The following is a 10,313-nucleotide window of genomic DNA, read 5'->3' as shown; positions in this document are numbered from 1 at the left end:
GAGCTGCACTTGGTGCGCAGGTTGCCCTGCTAAGGCAGGTACGTTCACCCAGCCCTTCCAGAGATGTAGGTAAAAAGCTCCGGGACCCCCAGGAGGCCAGGCAGGGGGTGGCCCTGCCACGGCTGCGCCAGCCGCCGCTCAGGGAGGCAGGAGGAGGCCGAGCGAGCTCAGGACACGCATGGGGAGCTGCGGCGCGGGGCTACCGCCGCGGGGGTCGGGGCCGCGTGGGGGGCTCGAGGCGAGGCCGGGGGGCTCCTGCCGGCGGCCCGGGCTCGGGGGAAGGAAGAAGGGCGGCGGCGGCGGCCCCGGGCGGCCGGCAGGGGGCTCCCTCCGCCCTCGGTGGGCCGCGGGGCGCGCAGGTCGGCGCGGCGCAATGCCCCGGCGGAGGCGCCGCCGGGAGGAGCGCGGGGCGGGCGGGCGGCGGCGGCGGCGGGCACCGGCGGGACGGTGGCGGGCACCGGCGGCCGCCTCCCTCCTCCCTCCTCGTGCACGGGGCTCGGCGGAGCTCCGGGGAGGGCGAAGGGGTGGAGAGGGCAGCCCGGGCGAGCCTCCCAAATTCGCCCGGCCGGCTGGCGGCGGGAGCTGCCCGGCGCAGGGGTGGGGACCGGCCGCTTCCTTAAACGTGCGCGGCGGGGGGCGGCGGGGCCCGCACCGCCCCCGGGAGCCGGCCCTGAGCCTCCCCGAGCCTCCCGGGCCGCGGCCGCAACACGTGGAGCAAACTTTCGAGGGACGGGCACCCGGCTGCAGCCGGCCGCGGAGCACCGCCGCGCCGGGACCGCGCCGCACGGAGCAGCTCGCCTCTTGCTGGTTTGAGGGGTTTGGGGTGCTGGGGGGCTGGGTTTTAATTGCTGCTTTTGGGGGTGTTTTTTTCTTTCTTTCTTTCTTTTTTTTTTTTTTTCCCCTTCTTTCCTCTACTTCTCTTCTGCTGCTTCTTGTTGGGTTGGGACTTCTAAAGCACGCCGGGGCGAACGCAGCGCTTGAAAAGCCGAGAGCAATGTTGCAACGTCCCTTGTGGCAACGAATTTCTGATTTTTTTCTTTCGCCTTTTGTGAGGGCAAAGAGGAAGGGTGGAAATGATCTCGCCGTGCTCGGTACCAGCTTAAATACCCGCCTGAGAACAGCCGGCGAGGCAGGAGAGGGGGCACCGCGGCCGCCCGCCGCCTCTCCCCGCTTCTCGTAGTCGAGCCCGAGCCGTGCCGGGGCCCCGCGGCTTTGGGGGCGGACGGGGACCAAGGGGGTCCCCCCGAGCCCCTCTCCCGAGCCCCCCTGGGCGCTCAGAGCAGGTACCGGGGCTCGGGCTCCCGCCGTGCCGAGTCACGGTGCGCTGCGGGGCCCGGCCCGGGGGCTGCGGGGCCCGGCCCGAGGTGCGGCAGGCACCGGGCTGCCGGCGGCTCCGGTTCTTTCTCGGGGCCGGGCACCCCCGGCCGACACGGCCCGGCCCGGCCCGGGGAGGGGGCGGCGGCTGCTGCCGAGGGTGGCCCCGCTCCGGCCGGGGCCGGGGCTCCGCGCTTGCGGCAGGCAGCGGCCGGAGCGAGGAGTTGAATGAAAACACTAGCGGTGCTAATAAAAATAAATCACAGCCTGCGCCTGATCGGGCGAGCTGAGGGCTGGGTCTTTGCGGGCGAGATGAGAGGTTCGTGGCTTCAACTGGCCTACAAAGTCCCAGTTCTCGGCTCCCAGGACCTGCCGGGCTCGCAGCGGGCGAAGACGGAGCGCGGCGGGGCCGCTGCCCGGGGCCGCGGGGAGCGGCCGGAGGCGGCCAGCCGTAAGTGCCTTCCTTCCCTTCCCTTCCCCTCCGGAGGGGCCTCGAACGAGCGGGGCCGTCGGCGATGCCGCGGCCGCCCCCCCGCAGTGCCCGAGCCCTGCCTTAGCAGGCAGCGAGCGCCCGGATTTTGCTCCTGCGAGGCCATGTGCATCCTTCCCCGCCGCTTTCACTTTCAGAAAACACATCTGTTTTCTTTTTTCTGCCCTCTCCCCTTTCCTACTTTTTTTGTTTTGTTTTGTTTTGTTCTGTTAATAAATCTGGTCACATACACACCAAAAGGCCTCCTGGCTCCCGGTCCTTCTCTTCTTCCTTCGATGCTCTTACCCCTCACCCTCCTGAGGTTCCCTATTACTTGTCTTTGGTCCGGCACACTGCACTCCTGTAGGCATTGGTTTGTGCTCCTTCTTTGGGCACGATATAGATACAACGCTGTCTGCGGATATTACTGTTTGCTTATGTAGCATCGTATTTTTAACTTCTGCACCCTTCGGTGTTATGTTACATTGCATTTTAAGTTCTTAGAATTATTTTGAGGCTCCCCGTAATTTTTTATTTGTGTAGAGATAATTTTCTTTCTCTCTTGTCAAGTAGAGAACAATGATCTAGAATAAGGAGAAAACCATGAGAATATTGTTGCTACTTGGCCTGAGTTTCCCGAATGGAAAATGAAGTGGCTTAAAAAGCAGAGGAAGATTGTAGAACTGAATCGCTTCTTTGCTGTAGTGTTGCAGAATTCTATGTTCTGTGTGCGTACACAGACACCGGCACACTCCACATAACTTTTACAGTCAAACCCCATGAGATTTTTGCAAACAAAACCTGTTTTCAATGCTTTGTTCTATAGACTTTGCCCATAAAAATATTCACTTTGTGTTTCACGGTTTGCAAGAATTTGCAAATGGTATTACAGACCTGTGCTTAAGTTCTTCTCCTGCAGTCCTCTGTATCCAAACACTTGTGCGCAGCATACTAAAACGTGTATTAATAGCTATTCCTCTGACATGTGTCTGGGCATACTGTCCTCGATGCAGCAGAATTATTTCCTGTGTGTAGTCTTTCAGTTGCTGGTTGGACTTTGGGGCCAGCAGGAGCGGTCAGGTCTGCCTTGGGCCTGTTCTCTTTAGGAATCTGTACGTGGGTACTGGGTGGGAGCTTTCTTTGAAACCAAAATTTAAAGGAATTTTTTTTTTGCACATTTCTTTTCCCTGCACGCCCATTTTTTTCCAGAGAGGTCTGTCTAGCAGCCACAAAACGGAAAAGTATGTGAAAGTAAGGAGTAAAGGCAAAAATCCTGTTCCTTTTCTCGCAAAGAACGGCGTTGGGGGCGGTTCTGCTGGCCTATTTGCAGCCCTTTTCTCCCTGCAGATCTTTAGCTCTTAACGAAATTAATCTGCAGTGAAATCACAGAAATCTGATTCTAATCATCCACCCTGGAACAAGACGGGGCTACAAGACGACGAGCATAGTGTAAAAATACTTTAAGCATGCAGAGCCATATCATTAACATTAAAACCTGATGGTGTGAAAGGGGGGAACCGGGGGTAGATTTCTGTGCCTCTTTAGCACGCTCCTCGCAACTCCTTGTACAAGCTCTCAGTATCGCTGGCAAGCAGCGACTTCTGCTGAGGTTGCTTGTGTTGCAGTTCAGTTTCTGGAGCTGGCTGGTAGGCTCAACTGAAGTTTTCCCTTTCATAGGAGATTTTCTTAATTGTGGTTTGCTTTGTAAAGCTGGGTAAACTGCTGGGTTTAGCTTTTGCCAGATTTAGCATAATCTGGATATTTTTCCCAGCAATAATTGTTTTCTTCCTGCGTTTAAGTAACTCTGGCAAGCTTTGCCCCCAAAAGCCCTGTTTAGGAGCACTATATAGCATAATTTGAGTTACTAGCTTTTGGTTTGGGTGCTTCCTTCAAGATCCAGTCAAAGCCTGTTGTTGCAGGGAGTGAGTGCTCAGTGTTTTGCCATCACCAGGACTTGGGAAATCTGTTCAGCTGAGCTTGTGTCTCCCTGGTCTCTTTTGGAAATCTTTTATCTTGATGGCATTTGCCAAGGTGAAAGGACTTTTTTTTTTTTTTTTTTTTTTTTTCCAAGCAGCATTCATCTGTTTGAGCTAGAGTGGATGTAGTTGTTCATAGCTGCTACAACTGTTGATGAACTTTCTGATGGTACAAATGTAGTTTTTCTTCATTCACCTACAATTATTAGCAACTGTTTAGATTGTAGCTGTACACACAGCATTGACGAGCCCTTTCCAACTTGTGTTTGTGCCCCAAAGACCATGTAGTGCACTGCAGACATATTTCTCAGCATCTGGTTTACACTGTTCAGTTTTAACATTCCCTCTGAATTAAAGTTCAGGCTGGAAGAGAACATTCCCTCCTGCCCCAAATGACTTTTTGTGGGTCAAATTACAAAGTAAAAATATTTTATTTTTTAAATAATATTGCTCTGAAGGCTGGGCTGGGGGTAGGCCACACTTTAGCACTTTCCAAATGCTAAATAAGATGGTTCAAGCTTCTGCTGCAAGTTGTGGACAAGCTCTTAAATTACTTTTTTAGCTCTGAAGTTTTCAATAATATCCTTTGCTCTCTGGGATGCAGGCTCAATTATTTCCCCCCACACACCCCAGTTAATAATGGGGCTTTGTTTTATTTTCACTTCTAAACTTGATGCCTCTCTTGCTAATGTTTCTCTGTGTACAAATATGCTTTCTTCGTCAGTCAGACTTGGCAATGCTCAGGCCACAATAAACTAGTTCTGGGCAGTACGGCGAGGCTTTCCTTTATCAGGGCCTTTCTGGGGAAGTTTATTACACTGTAAGAGTGACATTTTCAGCCTTCTGAAAGAGTTGGTAAATATTTGGCAGGTTCTACTCCTTCAATAAAAAAGGGGCCACATTTATCTGTGATAAAGCCTGAAAGAAAACTATCTAGGCATTAAGGCTGGAGTTGTTGGGCAGAAGGGTGGGGTTCGGGCAGGATATTCTTTGAATTGGGCTGAGGGAAGTCAAATGTTTGCCTGCAATTTAGGAACCACTGTTCCTCTATGTTTGCAAATAGAGACCTTCAAGCCAGGGTTGTATTTTGAGTCGCAGAAGGGCACAGGGCATGGCAAGTCTGCGGTGTGTGGTTTACACGTTTATATGACTGAGGAGGGGACGGTTAGATTCAGCCTGTGCCTGGTGTTGGCTCTGCTGCTCGGTACAGAGCTTTCACAAAACCCTGGATGTGCTCGTGTTAGAGCCCTGTGCCCTCGGTGAGGGCCAAATCCGGGCACGAGGGAAGCAGCCAGGCTGTGGAGCTGCTCTCGCTGCTCTCGGCACCCTCTTCAGATGGCGAGCCCCGCGCTCAGCGTGCTCCGTGCCAGCTCCCGCTGCAGGCCGGCTCTGAAGCACGCAGAGGCAAAGCAGATGAAGGGAATGCGCTTTTCCCTTCCTGCCGCAGGCCTGCCTGAGAAAAGCCTTCCAGCTCCTGCTGACTTCATCGCTTCCCTTCCCGCGGACCCCAAAGTGACGTCCCAAAGGGGAGAGGAGAGCTCAGGAGTGCCTGTGAGGGGCTGCAGGGCGCCTGGGGCTGGTCTGCAGGGGCTGGGACAGCCCTCAGCTGCTTCCTGCAGTCTGTGATATCCCTGTAAAATGCCAAAGATTGGCAGCATCTGTGTGGCTTTCGCAAGGCAGGGGGTATTTCTTTATTTTATTTTTTTATTTTTTGCCTGGCAGAGGGGTTTCTGCTTTATGCCAGGGTTCAATCGCTTTGGGAGAGGGGGAGAAAAGGATGTGTGTGTACATGTGGTGGTACTAATAGGAGGATTACAGCTGCTAGGATAGGGAAACCCTTCCTTGCTGAGGGCAGAATAGGCCTTTGAAATCCCATCTCCAAGTCTGCACATTCGCGTGAACCTTAGTGTGAGCCAGCAACAGTGTGGAAAAGAAATCATGTGGCTGCGAACTGTAGGAAATGAGCCAGGAGTGATGATGGTGTGGAGAAAGCTTCCGCTTCCCGGCCTAACTGATGGACTATAGGATCATGGCACATTTCTTTAGTGCTAAATAATCAAAATATTTCCACGGCGCTGCTCAGTAGCTTTGGGTTTTATATAGCCTTCCTGGATTTTATTTGGGTCTTAGTGGTCTGTCAGTTTAGGAGGAATAGGTTCTTGGCTTTTTCCCTGCTGTGGCAGCAGGCAATGGGCCTTTGTTCTGCCTCTCCTCTGGCAGAAAGTCTTTCACGGTGTCCTGAAAGTCCACGTGGGCGGATGATGTGCCCACATTCCATGGCATCATGCAGGATTTGAGTATTTTCCCACTACAGATTAGTTAGTGACACCATTTATAGGTCTGGTAGGATAGAGTCCTAGTTTAGAGTCCTGACTCCTAGAACATGCCCACTGGTGCTGTCATTTATTAATATTACTTTAATTATAAAACGTCCCATCTGACCAAGGTTTTGGAGCCTTGCTCAGATGACTGCAGTGCAGCACTCAGCGGCTGGTGCAGCTGCCATGCCATGGAGGAACGTGCACTGCTCTGAGCACAGCGTTACCCTCAACTGCCCCGTCTGGCAAAAGGGCTGGAGCTGCTCCTCTGCAGGCCGGGCAGGGACTCCTCCATCCCTTTTTCTACTGAAGGCTGGTTAAACCAAGCAGTGACGTACCACTGCCTACAGCTGTTTTGAATCTGTCTACTTGCACGTTACTTTTTTTTTTTTTTTGCAGTTGTAGGTATGGAATTTCCTCAAACTGTAAAATTAGGAAGCGGGTTTCATTCAGTATTATCTCTTTGCATGGTTGCTTTTAAAATACTGTGAGGAACCCAGTTTAACACACTTGAGTTTAATTCAATCATCAGTTTGTATGAGCTAATGTACAAGGGGCCCAAAGGCCTTCTAAAGTTAGTTGTGGTTTTATGTTTTTGGAAAAAAAATCGATGCAGCTCTTTAGGAGCGTCTCTGTTGTTTTACAAAGCATGGGGCTTTGAATGCCAATAGGGCTAAGTTCAAATAGACAAGTGCGGCAGTTTAAGGACTAAATTGCAGAAGCTATTTAACGCTCAGCTTCGTTAAAGCGATGATCAGGTTGGGTTAGGCAGAAGTGCTGTGTGCTGGAACATCTGGAATAATATCGCACTTCCCCAAAGCGGAATTTTCTTTAAGAGCAGCAGCACTTGCTGATATTTGAGAGGGTGGAGCTAGCAGCAACCTACAAATGCTGGAAAACGAATTAAGAATTTATAGAGTGAAATATTGAGACTTTGTCAGGAATCTTCGTTTTGATTATAATCTGTTGTTTAAAACATCAGCTAGTTCTGGGAACTGGGGCTTTCCAGGCTGTGGAGCTCGGTGGTAGGACAGCTTACGTGGGGGCCAGCAGCTCGGCTCCTTGGCGCTGGGCTTTTGAGTCTTTTGATGAATTCCAGTGAAACAAGTTGTGGCGAACTGATGTGGAGGTTTGGAGCCAGAATCTGCATGAAAAATCTTGCATGAAAAGAGAGATTGTTTCATCAGGAAGAATTTGAATGTAGTTCAGTTAAAATATGCTGGATTTAAAACTATAAATGCTATTTTGGTATTTTATGAAAGATACGGTTTCCTCAATTCTACCATTGTGGGTGTATTTTACACTTGAAGGATACCATAAAAGTAGATTTGAAGTCTCAGTTGCATTTAAAATATTTTTTATTACAAAATCTGCTTTGACTACAAAGGTATTTTGTATAATTGTGACTTCATTTGTTAATTTTGAAGGAAATATTTCTGGAGGAGGAAAATATTCCCATGCAAATGCAACCATTGTACAGAGTTAGAAACAGAAAGGTGCTTAATCACAAATGAGCTTGCCCATTTTAGTTTAATTTACATTATTTGCTTGATTTTCTGGTTAAAGGTAATTACTGAAAAAGCTTAAGTCAGATATTTATGGCATCCAGTTTTTTTCCAGTGTCGTGGATTATTCAGCAATGCAGTTAATGGTATTTTATGTATTGTATTTAATATATTTAGAGTGGCTCTTTCACATGAGTTATAAAGACCCAAAAACCAGCTTGAATCTGCATTTTAAAAACAACTTAAATTGACTTTTTTGAAACAATTGCACCAAAAACAAAATTCAGTTGAATAAATAAAATTGAATTTCTTAAATCTGAGTTAGTGAAGAGCTTCCAAAAAAGATTGTAACAAAGGAGCAGAACTTCACTGAGTTGTTTCACAATGCTAGCTGTGACTCCAAGTGCTACACTGAGACTAGAGTTACGTTACTCAAAGGCCCAGCCTAAATTTAACTCCAGGATTCGCATACTGCACTCACTTCATTGGGAGAGTTTGGTTCGCATGTAGCATATTTGAGCTAGTTTTGCATCTCCTCAGGGAATAAATTATAGGCTGAATGAGAACATTCACACACATTTATGACATTAATGCTATATGCAGTTGGAGGTTCTGCATGCATGCAGCCTTTAAAACTAATGCTATCTCTAGCCTCCTTCCAGGACTTTATTTAATTTCTGTATCGATGGCTGCTAAGGGCAGAGAGACAACATTTTTCCCGACAGTGTGTCTTGAAAATTTCTTTAGGAACACAGTAGGAAACTTCTCCCTTTAAAATTTCCACTGGAGTGAACTCTTTTCTGCCGCCCCTCGCCCCCCAAACACTGCCCTGTGCCAGTAACTGCAATCGTGTAGCTCGTTGTTTCACATGCCCCAAATAAAAGTGTACTGCTTCCAGAGCGTAGGGAAAGTGCTTAAGAGCCAGTTTGGGGTATTATGTAATAGTAGTTACATAAAGTTTTGGATGTCTTTATACTTCTAAGGCACTAATGCTTTTTAAAAAAAAGTTTCATTTCAAAACATCTGATAGGAGATTACATGTAAAATATGAATTGGGATTGTAGATTGTCTACATCACAGAATGAATTTATGGCTCTCCAAAGCAGCAGCAGGTATGCCCACTGCTAAATAAACATCTCCTGTATGCTAGTGGAGATAGTGTGATCTGCACCAGCCCGGGATTTGTCCTGTGCTCTGTAGTTTTGGTGACTGCTGATGTTTTTGGGTGAACTGCCTGGAGTTGTACTTTTATCGTTTTAGAGCCATGTGTTCATAAATGAGTGTTTGTAAATCTGTAACTTCCAAACCTTTTCTAACTTTAAAGTGCCTTTTACAAATAGAAATATTTTGTAACTATCTAGCTAGCCATGTTACAGCAAGGCTGACTTATGGCCAGTTGCTTGCAGGCAGCAAGCACGGATTTAAGTGCTTTAAAAATACATGTAACAAGGCTGTTGCAAAGCAAGGTAGGCTGAGCTGGGCGTGAATGTTGACTGCAGAGGAGTTGTACTGCCTTATACTGCCTGAGGTCCCAACCTGGTGGGCTGCAAACGGAACCAGTGCTCCAGAGACCCAAGTGGCATGGGCACGGTCCCACCGAGGTGTGCTCTGTGCCCCACTGAGATCGGCTTGGCAGGGGAGTGGGGTCAACACAGTGAATGCACTCTTCTTCTCTTGAGTAAATCTGCACCTGGAAGGAAATGCTGCACTTCCTTCATCCAAATTAAAGTATATCCCAGTACAGCCTCCAGAAATCATCTCCCACCAGAATTACTTCCCCATCAGCTAAAGAGATGGCTGAATAAGTCTCTTGTTGAATGAAATTCCCTACAATTTCACTATTCCAGGCATAGCTGTGAGTGTAGACAGTGCTGTTGAGCTATTATCTGACAGCCAGGAAGGAAAAGAGGTGAAAATAAAAGAGAAGCTGAGTATATTGATTGTGGTGTCTGACCTAAAGTCAAATGAAAGTGAGCAGCAGGGAGCAGTCAGCACCACCAGCAGGTTTCCACGTGCAGCATATTCTTGCCAGCTGGTCCCAGTGCCTGCTGTAGTGTCCATAAGTCTGTCAGGGCCATGGCAAAGGACCGGCCTCAGTATGCCCACAGGAGGTGCTCCGAGTCTGGCTCAGGTGAGCGGGAACCCTACTGCCCGCAGCAGGGCTGGTACAAGGCCTGCTGCTCACTGACAGGACTCCGAAGTGGGATTTCCCCTTCCTGAGCGTTTCTCAGCACCCCTTGTACTTGAATAGCAATGGTAAGCCTGGAGACTGGTGGAGCATTAGTTGGCAAAGGCTTGTTCTCATTAAAAGTATCCTTTGGGAAATGTCAGCAGGGCTTCTAGTTCACCCCGGGAGGCCTTCAGCCAACTCTGTGTAAAGGGGGGCCCTGGCTCAGCCTCCATCCAGCCCTGGTGGAAGGAGCTGGGGCCTTCTGGTGGGGTGATGGCTCCCTGTGCGACTTATGCACCTGGCAGCCTTTTAACCATGTATTTCACTCAACTTGTAGGTGCATTTGATGGCTTTATTACCAGATGTCTAAACCTTGCAGGTACGAAGCCGCTCCTTTGATAAATCACTGAGTGGCAGCGGACAGCAGTGTGGTCCTTTACAACTCAGCTATTCTGAAGGTTGCTGTGACCCTCTGTCCCTGCATGTGGCAGGTGAATCTGGGTTTCTATAACCTGTCCTTATGGCTCTAATACATCAGTGATGTTAGAGACACCAGCTCAA

The 10,313-nt window shown here is 49.4% G+C and overlaps 1 long non-coding RNA gene across 1 annotated transcript; it reads left to right on the top strand.

Annotated features, from left to right (window-relative positions):
- The first annotated feature begins 477 nt into the window (after positions 1–477).
- LOC311420751 lies at positions 478–1,607 on the top strand. The gene is made up of 2 exons (XR_014684535.1): positions 478–807; positions 1,054–1,607. It is a non-coding gene; the product is annotated as an uncharacterized lncRNA (long non-coding RNA).
- The last annotated feature ends 8,706 nt before the right edge of the window (positions 1,608–10,313 follow it).

Source organism: Aythya ferina (assembly GCF_964211825.1).
Source record: "Aythya ferina genome assembly, chromosome: 18".
Classification (NCBI taxonomy): domain Eukaryota; kingdom Metazoa; phylum Chordata; class Aves; order Anseriformes; family Anatidae; genus Aythya; species Aythya ferina.
Note: the sequence above shows the minus strand (reverse complement) of the source record. Positions and strands in the feature narration are given on the sequence as shown.